This window comes from Jaculus jaculus, chromosome X (assembly GCF_020740685.1).
Source record: "Jaculus jaculus isolate mJacJac1 chromosome X, mJacJac1.mat.Y.cur, whole genome shotgun sequence".
Taxonomy (NCBI): Eukaryota; Metazoa; Chordata; class Mammalia; order Rodentia; family Dipodidae; genus Jaculus; species Jaculus jaculus.
The window spans coordinates 131,512,539-131,527,035 of record NC_059125.1 but is presented as its reverse complement, the minus strand read 5'-3'; the positions used below and the strand labels follow the sequence as shown (position 1 = coordinate 131,527,035).

The following is a 14,497-nucleotide window of genomic DNA, read 5'->3' as shown; positions in this document are numbered from 1 at the left end:
AGGCAGAGGTAGGAGTATCGCCGTGAGTTCGAGGCCACCCTGAGACTACATAGTGAATTCCAGGTCAGCCTGGGATAGAGGGAGACCCTACCTCAAAAATCCTAAAAATAAATAAATAAATAAAAAATTCCAGGTCAACCTGGGCTAGTGAGACCCTACCTCAAAAAAAAAAAAAACAAGACTTGGAGAGATCTTAGCAATTAAGGCACTTGCCTATGAAGCCTAAGGACTCAGGTTCAATCCTCCAGATCCCATGTAAGCCAGATGCACCTGGTGGCACATGCATCTGGAGTTCATCTGCAGTGACTAGAGACCTTAGCGTGCCCATTCTCTCCCTCTTACCAAAATAAACAAATAAATAAAAATATTTAAAACAAGAGTCATGATACAGTATACTTTGCTAGAACATGGGTATAAATGTGGAAATTATATACAAATGCTATCCATAAATCCATCACCCAACCTAAGTAGCCACAGGAAGGGGAGCAAACCTCCATACCTGTTAGCTGCCACATCCCTCCCTGAAGTGAATAAGCTTCCCACTGAACCCCTTTACTGAGTATGTCTCATACGCCTCATCTTTACAGTAAATTCTGGGGTGACAAGAATGGAAAAGCCCCTCCAGATTTTCTCTTCCCAACCCTCTCTACACCTCTCTTAGCAGAAAAGCCCACGAGTATCCTTAAGTTAGGGTGGGAAAGTTGAGTTAGGGTAACTGGACCCCTGAAGGTGAAAAGCTCAGGAAATTTTGCACTTGCTAAAATCCAGGATGATCTGACTTCTTATCTCTTGCCTAGTGCCCCAGACCTATTTTACCAATCAGGACCACTCTTGGGAGGGAGGTCTTTCATAGGATTTAAACATTGTGGTTGGTTAAGTCCAGCCCCTAGAACTTGGTGCCAGGGCTAACCTCTTCCTGAGACAGCCCCTAGCCCTAATCAACCAGCTGTCCCTCTGGTTCACCTGGGCCAAAAGACAGCCCACCACCCTAAGGTTATAAATACTTCTGCAAGGGGAGAGCAGTGGCTGTGGGTGAGTTTTTCCCTCAACTGGGCCTGGGCTGGCTCCGACCAAGCTCAGGCTCAACCACGAGGGGCTTGGCCTAGGACCTTTCCGAGGCCCAGTGGGGAGGGCCCCCTAGCCCTTACTCTCTGCATGGGTTCTTTATCCCCTCCAGCTCCCCACATGGCAGTTGTTCCTTGAACTTACTTTTCTCTTTTCTTTCCATGCTTTTTTTCCCCTGATTCATATCCGGTCACATGGACTCCTTGGCTACACAGGCTTTTGGGCTCCACGTGGTGTACTCCTCCCCATTTTATGTCCCCTTACCTACAAGCCTTCCCCTTTCCCCACTCCTTTGTAAAATCTGAATAAAATATGGCATTTTAAAAACCATTCTCTTAAGCCGGGCATGGTGGCACACACTTTTATTCCAAGCACTCAGGAGGCAGAGGTAGGAGGATGACCGTGAGTTCGAGGCCACCCTGAGACTACATAGTTAATTCCAGGTTAGCCTGGGCCAGAGTGAAACCCCACCTCGAAAAAACAACAACAAAAAAAGAATAAAAGAATAAAAATCATTCTCTTGAATGGATAAATCTGGAAAGGATTATAGTACGTGAGGTAACCCAGGCCTAGAAAGCCAAGTACCACATGTTCTCCTTCATATGTGGATCCTAGCTACAGATGACTGGGCTTCTGTGTGAGAAGCAAAACACTCAGTAGCAGAGACTAGTAAGTTAAAAAGGAGATATAAAGGGAAGAGAAAGGAAGGGAGGAGGATACTTAATAGGTTGGTATCATATATATGTAAGTAGAAGAATAGATTAACGGGGGTGAAAAGGCCCAAAGTGAGGTCAGGGAAAGAGACAGAGTAAAGGAAAGGTGGAGGGAGGGCTAATCAAAATCTAAGAGGATGCAAATAAATCATATGAAATCCTCCGGTTTCGGACAATGGAACACTCAGGAGCCATAGATCATTGTTAGAAAATTTTCCGTGCCAGGGATGGGATACCTCCAGTGAGTGTTGGCCAGGGAGGTCCCTGATGCCCACAAAACGTTACAGGCCGTTGCCGAGGCCCTTGGTTTCCCACCAGGAATAGATGGTAAGACCCTATTGCTGAAGACACCACATACTTGGGCTGCAGGCCACTGAGAAATTCTGCTGGAACTGAGCTGATAACCTCCTCCATGTAGACCAGCTGACAGAAAGCTGGAAGAAGCCATTCTACATGCAGTTCTATGGAAGAAAGAGATACCACCAGTGAAGAAACTCAACAGTGGACACTGCAAGCCTTATAATTGACCAGCCAGGCCAAATGAGCCAACGGGTGCAATAGTGGCACATCTGTCATGGTGGAAATGAAATGGCCTCCAATTGGACTGGAGGACTGTTCATTGGGGGGAGGGAGAATACATCCCTGATACTGAAAACTTAAAACAGGGGTAGCCATGAGTCCTAGAGGTGTAACATCTGCTGATGTCTGGATAAGTATATATACTATGCTTATCAAACTGCCAGTAAGCACTTCTCTTAATACTTATACCCTTATATTAACGCTACTCTCACTTTTGGTTGAGAATCTTCCTTTTTCAGATGGCAGTGACCTTGGGATGACTCAGAAGGTATCATAGTGCTGGAAAGAAGTGACTGGAGTACTGAGTAACATCTCAATCACACCTTCCAAGGCTCAGGGTCTCATGCGGAAGAGGGGGCGGAAAGAATGTAAAGAGCCACAGGAAGGGTAGGACTCCTTACAACGTGCTCCTCCAGACACAAAATGGCCTGCATATCCATGACCTCACCATGCCTGACACTACCTACACAAGACCATCATAAGAGGAGGAAAAGATCATGACATCAAAATAAAATAGCGACTCATTGAGATGGGGAGGGGATATGAAGGAGAAGGGAATTTCAAAGGGGAAAGTGGGGGGGTATTACCATGGGATATTTTTTATAATCATGGAAAATGTTAATAAAAATTGAGAAAAAAAGATATTAATGAAAGTAAAAAATAAATAAAATAAAAACATCATTCTCTTGAATATGGAATTGCCAATTCTTTGGTTACTTTGCAGATATGAACTCAGGGCTTGAGGTTCCAGGAAGCACTCCAGAACCCCAATTTCCCCATTATAAAGGTATTCCTGTCATCAGCTTGGGCTAGAGGAAGACCCTACCTGAAACAAACAAAACCAAAGAAAGAAAGAGAGAAAGAAAATAATACAAAATTACTTGTATGACTTTTTTTTTTTCTTGGCACCCCATTATATTTATTCAACTATTTTAGCAAAAATATTTACATTAGCCAGGTGTGATGGTGCACGCCTTTAATCCCAGCACTCGGGAGACAGAGGTATGAGGATTACTGTGGGTTTGAGGCCACTCTGAGACTACATAGTGAATTCCAGGTCAGCCTGGACTAGAGTGAAATCCTACCTTGAAAAACTTTTTAAAAATTACATTATTTTAAAACTCACAGTAGGGCTGGAGAGATGGCACAGCAGTTAAGCACTTGCCTGTGAAGCCTAAGGACCCCGGTTCGAGGCTCGATTCCCCAGGACCCACGTTAGCCAGATGCACAAGGGGGCGCATGCGTCTGGAGTTCGTTTGCAGTGGCTGGAGGCCCTGGCACGTCCATTCTTTCTTTCTCTCTCTCTCTCTCTCTCTCTCTCTCTCTGTCTCTCTCTCTCTCTCTCTGCCTCTTTCTGTCTGTCGTTCTCAAATAAATAAAAAAACTCACAGTAGAGGAAATACATTTCAGAAAAGGTCACTCTCACACTTAAAAAAATATATATTTAGGGCTGGAGAGATGGCTTAGCGGTTAAACGCTTGCCTGTGAAGCCTAAGGACCCCGGTTCAAGGCTCGATTCTCCAGGACCCACATTAGCCAGATGCACAAGGGGGCGCACGCGTCTAGAGTTTATCTGCAGTGGCTGGAGGCCCTAGCGTGCCCATTCTCTCTCTCTATCTATCTCTGTTGCTCTCAAATAAATAAATAAAAATGAAAAATATATATATATATATTTATTTGAGAGAGAGAGAGAGAGAGAGAGAGAGAGAATGGGTGCACCACGGCCTCCTGCCACTGCTAACGCTAGACACATGCACCACCCTGTGAATCTGGCTTACGTGGGTACTGGAGAATTGAACCTGAGTTCACGGGCAAATGCCTTAACCACTAAGCCATCTCTCCAGCCCCACACTCACATTTTTATCTGTGAAGTCAACATTGTAATTGATGCACCATACAGCTGGATCTTTAACTTATTTAATGAAATAGAGTATTTGGAATTCTCAGGCTCTATCTAGGCACTAGGCAAATGACATCCTCACTAGATAATCTGAGTATGTAAACTACAGAAGTGTAAGTGGAAAGAGAAAAAAGTTTTTAAATATTTGAAATCAGAGCTGGATGTGGTGGCTCATGCCTAATTCCAACACTTGGGAGGCTGAGATAGGAGGATTACAATGAGTTGGAAGCTAGCCTGGCACTACAGAGTGAGTTATAGGTCAGCCTGGGATAGAAAAAGACCCTGATTCGAAAGCCCACTGCAGCAGACAGCTTCAGGTCACTGAGATGAACTTCCAGACCAGGCACAGTTATGGAGGAAGGGGTTTATTGAAGCTTACAGATCCAGGGGAAGTTCCATAATAGCAGAGGAAGCTGGCCTGCTTTATTCAGGTCCAATCAGAGAGAGAAGCCACAAGCCAAATCCCTAAAACCACACCTCAGGAACTCTAGGCTGAACTAGGCACTTTGCATATCTTTAGATTGGAATTTCAAATCTACTACCACTAAAATTGGCCCAGTGACACCTTCTCTACTCAGGTGGCTGCAGATGTAAATTATAAATTGTAATAAAACAGTGAATATACTGGGGGCCATCGATTCAAACTACCACCACCCAAAAAAGGGTAGCAGAATTTGAGATTTCTTCATAATTTTCTACAGCTAACAATATTTTATTAATCAAAAAATGCAAATTTGGGCTGGAGCAATGGCTTAGCAGTTAAAGAGTTTGCCTGTGAAACCTAAGGACCATGGTTCGAGAACCTAGGACCCACCTTAGCCAGATGCACAAGGGGTTGCATGCATCTGGAGTTCGTTTGCAGTGGCTGGAAGCCCTGGTGCACCCATTCTCTTTCTCTCTCTCTCTCAAATAAATAAATGAAGTTTTTAAAAATGCACATTTTAAACCAGGCATGGTGGCACACGCCTTTAATCTCAGCACTTGGGAGACTGAGGTAAGAAGGTCACCCTGAGTTCAAGGCCACCCTGAGACTACATAATGAATTCCAGGTCAGCCTGGGCCAGAGTGAGATCCTACCTCGAAAAACCAAAAAAAAGGGGGGGACTGGAGAGATGGCTTAGTGATTAAGGTACTTGCCTGCAAAGCCAAAGGACTTAGGTTTGATTCCCCAGGACCCACGTGAGCCAGATACACAAAGAGGTGCAAGCATTCGGAGTTTGTTTCCAGTTCTGGAGACCGTGGCATGCCCATTCTCTCTCCCCCTACTATTTCTGTATCTCTCTCTCAAATAAATAAATAAATAAAAATATTTTTTAAATGCAAATTTTATTTTGAAGAAAATAATGGGTGTTTATATTCTGAGACTACAAAAGTTTATAGACATGCTGTCACTTCATTAGGATTAGTACAGGTTAAGCAACTTTTCACTTATTTGTGGTGATTGTTTTTTTTTTTTTAACTTTATTTATTTATTTATTTATTTATTTGAGAGCGACAGACACAGCGAGAAAGACAGGTAGAGGGAGAGAGAGAGAATGGGCGCGCCAGGGCTTCCAGCCTCTGCAAACGAACTCCAGATGCATGCGCCCCCTTGTGCATCTGGCTAACGTGGGACCTGGGGAACCAAGCCTCGAACCAGGGTCCATAGGCTTCACAGGCAAGCGCTTAACTGCTACGCCATCTCTCCAGCCCTGTGGCGATTGTTTTGAGACAGGGTCTCATGTAACCTAAGCTGGCTGCAAACTCACTATGTACCCCAGGATAGCCTTGAACTCCTGATCCTCCATTCTCTGCCTCCCAAGTGCTGGGATTATTACCATGCACAACCATTCCAGGCTATTTATCTATTTATTTACCTGGAAATGAGGTCTTACTATGGAAGCTATAGCTGGCCTGTAATTCACTATGTATGCCAGGCTGGCTTCAAACTTGCAGCAATAAATCCTCTGCCTCCTTAGTGCTGGCATTATAGGTATGCTCCACTACACCAAATGAGGCAGCCTTCAACTGTTTCAAACTGATCAAGATCAGTATGTAAACTCACAGAAACATCAATGTTACTGAATGAAACAATACAATAAAAATTTGTATGTTTTTTTCTCAAATTAAGCAGATTGATTTGTAAATGCATGTATTTTTTTCTTTTGCAAAATTAGATTTATTGACCATTAAAACTAAATTTCCAAGACTAGTAATTTAAACATAATATATTCTGGAAACTCAAATGATTTTGAATATTTTGTGTGTCTGGATGTTGTCTGATTATTTTGAAATATGCCTTAAAGGCAGGCATAGTGGTGCATGCCTTATTCCAAGCACCTGGGAGGCACAGGTAGGAGGATCACCGTGAGTTCGAAGGCCACCCTGAGATGACATAGTGAATTCCAGGTCAGCCTGAGCTACAGTGAGACCCTACCTCCTAAAACAAAAAAGCCTCAAAATTAATAATGTATTTTAAAATGTATCTCTGATTCCTTGACCCTATGATGATACTACCTTTATTTATTTGCGAGAGAGAGAATCTATGCTAGAGCCTCTTGGCACTGCAAATGAACTCCAGATATACGCACCAGTCGGTACATCTGGCTTTATCTGAGTACTGGGGAATAGAACGAGGGTTAGCAGGCTTTACAAATGCCTTTAACCACTCTTAGTATCTTCCATGACAAGCTGTTCATTAAACAGAAATGTCACTCCAGAGTATCTGTACAGTATTCTTAGTCTCTATTGTTTAGTAGTAAATCACCACAGAATTTCACATAAAACCTCAAAATCAATTATCTTTTTCATTCTTTCTTTCTCTTTCTTTCTTTCTGTCTCTCTCCTTCGTTCCTCCTTCCCTCCTCCTTCCCTCCCTTCTTTCTCTCTTTCTCCTTCCTTCCTCCCTCCTTTCTTTCTTTTCCAAGATAGGGTCTTGCTCTAGTCCAGGCTGACCTGGAATTCACTATGTAGTCTCAGGGTGACCTCAAACTGAGAAATTCTCCTACATCTGCCTCGCAAGTATTGAGATTAAAGGTGTGTGCCACCATGCCCAGCTAAAAACCTCAAGATTTTTCTATATGAAAACAAAATATGCTTTCCTTTTGCTTAAGTTTTTTATCAGTTGAGGAAATTAGCCTAATAATGACTTCAAAAAAAAAAAAACTTTTGGAGGCTGGAGAGATGGCTTAGCAGCTAAGGTGTTTGCCTGTGAAGACTAAGGAACCCAGTTCAATTCTCCAGGACCCACGTACACCAGATGCACAAGAGGGCGCATGCATCTGGAGTTTGTTTGCAGTGGCTAGAGGCCCGGGCATGCCCATTCTCTCTCTCACTCTCTACCCTTTTCTCTCTCAAATAAATAAATAAAATCTATTAAAATTATTTATTTGCTGAGAGAGGGATGAGAGGAAGAAACAGAGACAGGCATGCTAGGGCCTCTTACAGCTGCAAATGAACTCCAAATCCACATGCATGTGCTACTTTGTGCATCTAGCTTGACATGGGTCCTGGGGAATTAAACCTGGGACAGCAGGCTTTGCAAGCAAACACCTTTTACCACTGAGCTAACTCCCCAGCCCCCAAGCTTAACAATTCTCTATGATCTAAAAGTAATAGGGAAAAATAAACAGGAGAAACTGTAATTAAAATGCCAAAGTATTTCTACTGTTCCAAATTGCTTTTTTGTTTATTTTTATTTACTTATTTTAGAGTAACAGACAGAGAAATAGGCAGATAGAGACAGAGAGAGAGAATGGGCGTGCCAGGCCCTCCAGCCACTGCTAACAAACGCCAGACTCATGCGCCCCCTTGTGCACCTGGCTAATGTGGGTCCTGGGGAATCAAGCCTCGAACCAGAGTTCTTAGGCTTCACAGGCAAGCACTTAACCACTAAGCCATCTATCCAACACTTTTTGATTTTTTTGTTTATTTTTATTTATTCATTCCAAATTACTTTTATAACGATAAAATGTTTTTATTATTATTATTTTTTTTTTTTTTTTTTTTTGGTTTTTCGAGGTAGGGTCGAGAGCTCAGGCTGACCTGGAATTCACTATGAGGTCTCAGGTGGCCTTGAACTCACAGCGATCCTCCTACCTTATCTTCCTGAGTGCTTGGATTAAAGGTGTGCCCAGGCAAAATATTATTTTTTAAAGGAAATATCAACCCTCCCTATTTTTTGCTTTCTAAAGAAAGAACATTCTGGCCGGGCTTGGTGGTACACACCTTTAATCCCAGCACTCTGGAGGCAGAGGTAGGACTACATAGTGAATTCCAGGTCAGCCTGAGCTAAAGCGAGACCCTACCTCGAAAAACCACCAAAAAAAAAAAAAAAAAAAAGAACATTCAGCATAAATCCATCAAAATGAGTCATAAACTAAACAGATTTTATTTTCTATGTTGGAGGGGGACCTAAACAAGACTTAAAAAGATGATTCATACCATGGACCATATATTTTGACTCTAAGCAGAAATATTATTAAAGGCTAGCTAGCTATATTGTCAGCAGCAATAAGAATATATTTATGTCCTAGTGCACACTATTAAACAATACATCAATAACTTCTGTTCGGGAACAATATAAATTGGGCAGGGGGGCTGGGGAGATGGCTTAGTTAGTGAAGTACTTGCCATGCATGCATGAGGACCTGTGTTTAACCCCTACAGCAGGTGTGGTGGCACTGTAATCCCAGAGCTGGGGACAGGCAGAGACAGGTAGTTCCCTTGAGCTCACTGGCCAGCCAGTCTAGCTGACAAGGTGAGTTTCAGGCTAATGAGAGACCTGTCTCCATAAAGGTAGATGACATCTCAGGAACAACACCTGAGGTTGTCCTCTGATCTGTACATGCTTGTGCACATGTACCTATACACACATGCATAAAAAAGAATGTGTGTAAATTTTTATTTTTTATTTATTTAAAAGAGAGAAAGAGCCAGAGAGAGGGAAAAAGAAAAAGAATGGACATGCCATGGCCTCTAGCCACTACAAAGGAATTCCAGATGCATGTGCCACCTTGTGGGTCCTGGGGAATCAAACCTGGGCCCTTTGGCTTCACAGGCAAGCACCTTAAAGCACTAAGCCATCTCTCTAGCCCTATATTATATTTTTTGAGGCAGGATCTCATTCTAGCCCAGGCTAACCTTGAAGTCATAGTATTCCTTTACATCAGCCTCCCAAGTGCTGGAATTAAAAGCATCTTTCATTCAAGTAGGGCTTTGGAAAGTTAAAAGGAGCTTATGAAATGGAAGTGATATCATTATATATGGACATAAAAGGTACAATAACAGAGAGAGAGAGAGAGAGAGAGAGAGAGAGAGAGAGAGGGTATGAATGAAGACTTCATATACTTGGGCTGCAAGATCACTAAGAAATCCTGCTGGAGCTGAGCTGAAAACCTCTGTGTAGACCAGCTGACAAAAAGCTGGGGGAAAAAAAAAAAAACTATGTTGCATACAGGTCCATGGGAGAGATAGAAGTCATCAATGGAAATAAGTAACAATGGACAATGAAAGTCTTGTATTTGGCCAGCGAGGCCAAATGAGCCAACATCAACAGGTCCAAGAGTGGCATGTCTGTTATGGGGAAATTGCTCTCTAATTGGACTGGAAGCCCACTCCATGGGAGAAAATACATCCCTAATATTAAAAGCCTACAACAGGGGTAGTCACGAGCCCCAGGGGTGTAACGCCTGCTGGTATCTGGCTAGATGCATAAATTATGCTCACCAAACTGCCCAGTAAGCACTTCTCTTAATATTCATACCCATATATTAATGCTATTCCCAGTTTTGGTTAGAGAAGCTTCTCTTTGCAGATGGCAGTGACCTTGGGATGACTCAGAAGGTACCATAGTGCTGAGAAGAAGTGACAGAGGAATATTCAGCACTGAAACATCTCTAGTACACCTTCCAAGGCTCAGTGTCCATTGTGGAAGAGGTGGTGGAAACAGAGTTAGAGCCAGGGGCTGGAGAGATGGCTTAGTGGTTAAGGTTCTTGCCTGCAAAGCCAAAGGACTCAGATTTGATTTCCCAGGACCCATGTAAGCCAGATGCACAAGGGGGTCGCACACACCTGTAGTTCCTTTGCAGTGGCTGGAGACTGGCCTTGGTACACCCATTATTCCTTTGTTCTTTCTCTGCTTATTTTTATCTCTCTCTCTCTCTCAAATAAATACATAAAATATTTAAAATATATATATATATAAAGTTAGAGCCAGGCGTGGTGGGCTAGAGTAAGACCCTACCTCAAAGAACAAAAAGAAAAAAAGTTAGAGCCAAAAGAAGGGCTGTACTCCTTGCCTCTTCCAGACACAAAATGGCTTGGATAGCCATGACCTCGCAGTACCTGACATTTCCTACACAAGACCATCATAATAGGAGGAAAAGATGATGACATCAAAATAAAAGACTGATTGAAAGAAAGAGGGGATATGATAAGAGAGTGGAATTGCGAAGGGGAAAGTAGGGGGGGGAGAAAATTACCGTGGTTTATTTCTATAATTATGGAACTTGCAAATTAAAAAATAAAAAAAGAGAAGCCAGGCATGGTGGCACGGCTTTAATCCCAACACTCAGGGAGGCAGAGGTAGGAGGATCATCATGAGTTCAAGGCCACCCTGAGATGACACAGGTCACCCTGAGCGAGCGTGACACCCTACCTCCCCCCAGAGAGAGAGAGAGACAAAGAGAGAGATTATGTCTATGGTACCACTTAAATGGTTCATCCATCACCTAAAGAACTGCTTAAAACATGAAAAATTCCAAGTCCCTGATGTCAAGATGATTTTTTTTTCAAAAAGATCCCCCAAACAGGTCCCAAATAGTGCCCAATATATTTTCAAGAACAAAGCTCTTGGGCTGGAGAGACAGTCCAGAAGTTAAGGCACTTACCTATGAAACCCAAGGACTCAGGTTCTATTCCCCAGAGCCAGATGCACATGGTGGCACATGTGTTTGGAGTTTATTTACAGTGGCTAGAGGCCCTGCTGCACCCATACTCTCCCTTCCTCACCCTCTCATGAATAAATGAAAATGAATTTTAAAAAAAGAGCAGCCATGCATAGTGGCACAAACCTTTAATCCCAGCACTTGGGAGGCAGAGGTAAGAGGATTACCATGAGTTTGAGGCCAGCCTGAGACTACATAATGAATTCCAGGTCAGCCTGAGCTAGGGTAAGACTCTACCTTGGAAAACAAAACAGAGCAAAACAAACAAACAAAAAAGAACAACGGGGACTGGGGAAATTGCCTAGCATTTAAGGCATTTGCCTGCAAAGCCTAAGAACCCAGGTTCGATTCCCCAGGACCCACATAAGCCAGATGCACAAGGGGGCATATGTGTCTGGAGTTTGTATGCAGTGGCTAGAGGCCCTGGCATGCCCATTCTCTCTTCCTCTCTGTTTGTCTCTTTCTCTCTCATAAATAAGCACATAAAATATTAAAATAATTAAAAAAAAGAACAAGGCCCCAAACTGAGCATGGTGGTTTATGCTTATAATCCTACCACCCAGGAGGCCCAGGTTAAAAAAAAAAAAATTGCTGACTTCAAGGAGAGCAGCCTGGGTGACATAGTGAGACTGTCTCAAACAACAACCAAAAAAAAAAACAGGAAGGAAAGAGAAAAAAAGCAAGCCTGGCACTCATGATTCAAGGGTAGAAGGATCGCTATGAGTTTGTTTGAAGACAGCCTGAGACTACACAGTGAATTCCAGGTCAGCTGGCTAGAGTGAGACCCTACATGAAAAAAACAAAAAAAGAGAAAAAAAAAACTTTATCATTCATAAAAGCCATAGAGACCACAGCCATGAGGGACATTTCCCAAGTGCTAACACTGCTATGCTTTCCAAGATGTATGGGAAACTATTACTTTGTAAGCTGGACCACTCACCGTAAGGCGGTCAGGATCAGTCTTGGGTGACGCCACAAGGACAGGAAACCCCACCCTAATTCAGACCTGCCCCGCATCCTCCAACAAGGCTCTAAGTTGCTAAGTCAACAGAAACTATCTTCTGGGGAAAAATGAGGTGAAAATCATATTACTAAAAAGACTAAAAAAGTTCAAAGGGGGGAAGGGTGGAGTGGTTAAGGCACTTGCCTGCAAAGATTAAGGACCCATGTTTGATTCCCTAGTACACAAGTAAGCCGGATGCAAAAAGTGATGCATGCAACTGGGGCTCGTTGGCAGTGGCTAGAGGCCCTGGCATGCACACTTTCTCTCTCTCAAATAAATAAATATTTTTTTAAAGTTCAAAGGGTCATTCATATAGATGATTAATGCAGAGAATGAAGGCTAAAAGTAAAATGTAGGTAATTCTTTCTTTTAGTGAAAACATGAGTAAAAGATGAGTTTTGGGCTGGGTATGGTAACACATGCTTTTAATCCTAGCACTGGGGAGGCTAAGGTAGGAGGATTGCCCTGAGTTTGAGGCCAACTTGAGACTATATTGTGAATGCCAGGTCAGCATGGGCTAGAGCAAGACACTACCTTAAAACACCAAAAACAAAAACAATCCAAAAAAAAAAAAAGATGAGTTTTACCAAGCCTGGTGGCCCATCTGTAATTCCAGCTACTACTCAGGAATCTAAAGTAGGAAAATTCCAAGTTCAAAGCTAACCTGGGTACTTAATGCTATCTTGTCTCAAACAGTAAGGAGGAGGCTTAATGGTTAAGGTGTTTACCTGCAAAGCCAAAGGACCCACGTGAAGCAAAAGGTAGCACATGCATCTGGAGTTGGTTTACAGTGTCTGAAGACTGTGGCATGCCCATTCTGTCTGTATGTCTCTCAAATAAATAAAATAAATTTTTAAAAATATTAAAAATACAGTAAAGGGAATGGAGAGATTGCTCAGTGGTTAAAGTCATGTGCTACAATGCACAATGGCCTGGGTTCGATTCCCAAGTATCCACATAAAACCAGATGTACAAGGTGAAGCCTGCATCTGGAATTCATTTATAGCGACAGGAGGTCCTGGCATACTCATTCATTCTCAAATAAAAGCCAGTAATCTGGGCATGGTGGTGCATGCCTTTAATCTCAGCACTTGGGAGGCAAAGGTAGAAGGCTCGCAATGAGTTCAAGGATAGCCTGGGACTACAGAGTAAGTTACAGGTCAGCCTGGGCTAAAGTGAGATCCTACCTGGAAAAACAAAACAAACAAACAAAAGAATCTGAATAAAAATCAAACATTCATACAATTACAGAAATTGTGAATGAGAAAATTTACATGTAAGTATCACCATGATCGTCTCAACACTGTCAATATTCTAAACCATTCCAGACTGTAAACTGTTTCAAACTGTGTAACACATGCAGAGTGGCCCTGGGTCAAAAATAGATTCTGCTTTTGAGAACTAATTGCTAATCATGTCAACTTTGCTCCAAATAACTTATTTTCCTCAAACCAATCTTGCTTCAGAGAGGGTGTTTCCCAACAGCATAGATAGTCAAAGTACCCTCTACATCTCAGTAACAAATTTTAAAAAAAGTATTTTTTCATTTTTCTTTATTTATTTGAGAGAGAGAGAGAAAATGGGTGTACCAGGGCCTCCAGCCACTGCAAATGAACTCCAGACATATGTACACCTTGTGTATCTAGCTTACGTGGGTCCTGTAGAATTGAAACTGGGTCCTCTGACTTTGTAGGCAAACGCTGTAACCGCTAAGCAATCCCTCCAGCCCTCAATAACAATTTTGAAATGAGTTTTTTCTTTAAAGCATCAAAAACAAGTGAGTCATGGTGGTGCACGCCTGTACTCTGAACACTTGGGAAGCTGAGGCAGGAGGACTGATTAAAGCAAGGACTTTGAGAACAGCTGGGCAATATCATGAAGTCAAACCCCCAAAAATCCAAGTCAAAATAAACAAGTATACAACAGAAAACTTGCAAATTAAGTACATATTCTCTTAGGCCAATAGTGTGCCAAAATAACCCAATATAGTTACTTTGATATAAAGAATAATATTAATATTAAAATGAGTAATGTTAAAAAATTTAAAAATAGTAATAACATTCAGGTGTGATGATACATGCCTTCAATTCCAGCTATTCTGAAGGCTGAGGCAAGAAGATCAAAATTTCAAGGCTGCCTTGGGCTACACGGCAAGTTCAAAGCCAGCCTGGACAACTTAGTAAGCTTTTGTCTCAAATTGAAAAGAAAAAGAAAAACAAAAGACTGTGGTGGCTCAGTGATACAACACCTATGTAGCATACTCCAGGCTCTGGGTTCCATATTTAGCATGACAAAATTAATAGTAATCCTA

The 14,497-nt window shown here is 42.3% G+C and overlaps 1 protein-coding gene across 1 annotated transcript in view; it reads right to left on the bottom strand.

The window, feature by feature from the left end:
• The window catches only part of Hprt1 (hypoxanthine phosphoribosyltransferase 1), a 46,928-nt gene that overhangs the window by 16,703 nt on the left and 15,728 nt on the right, over positions 1-14,497 (bottom strand). The gene's annotated exons all lie outside the window — the stretch shown is intronic.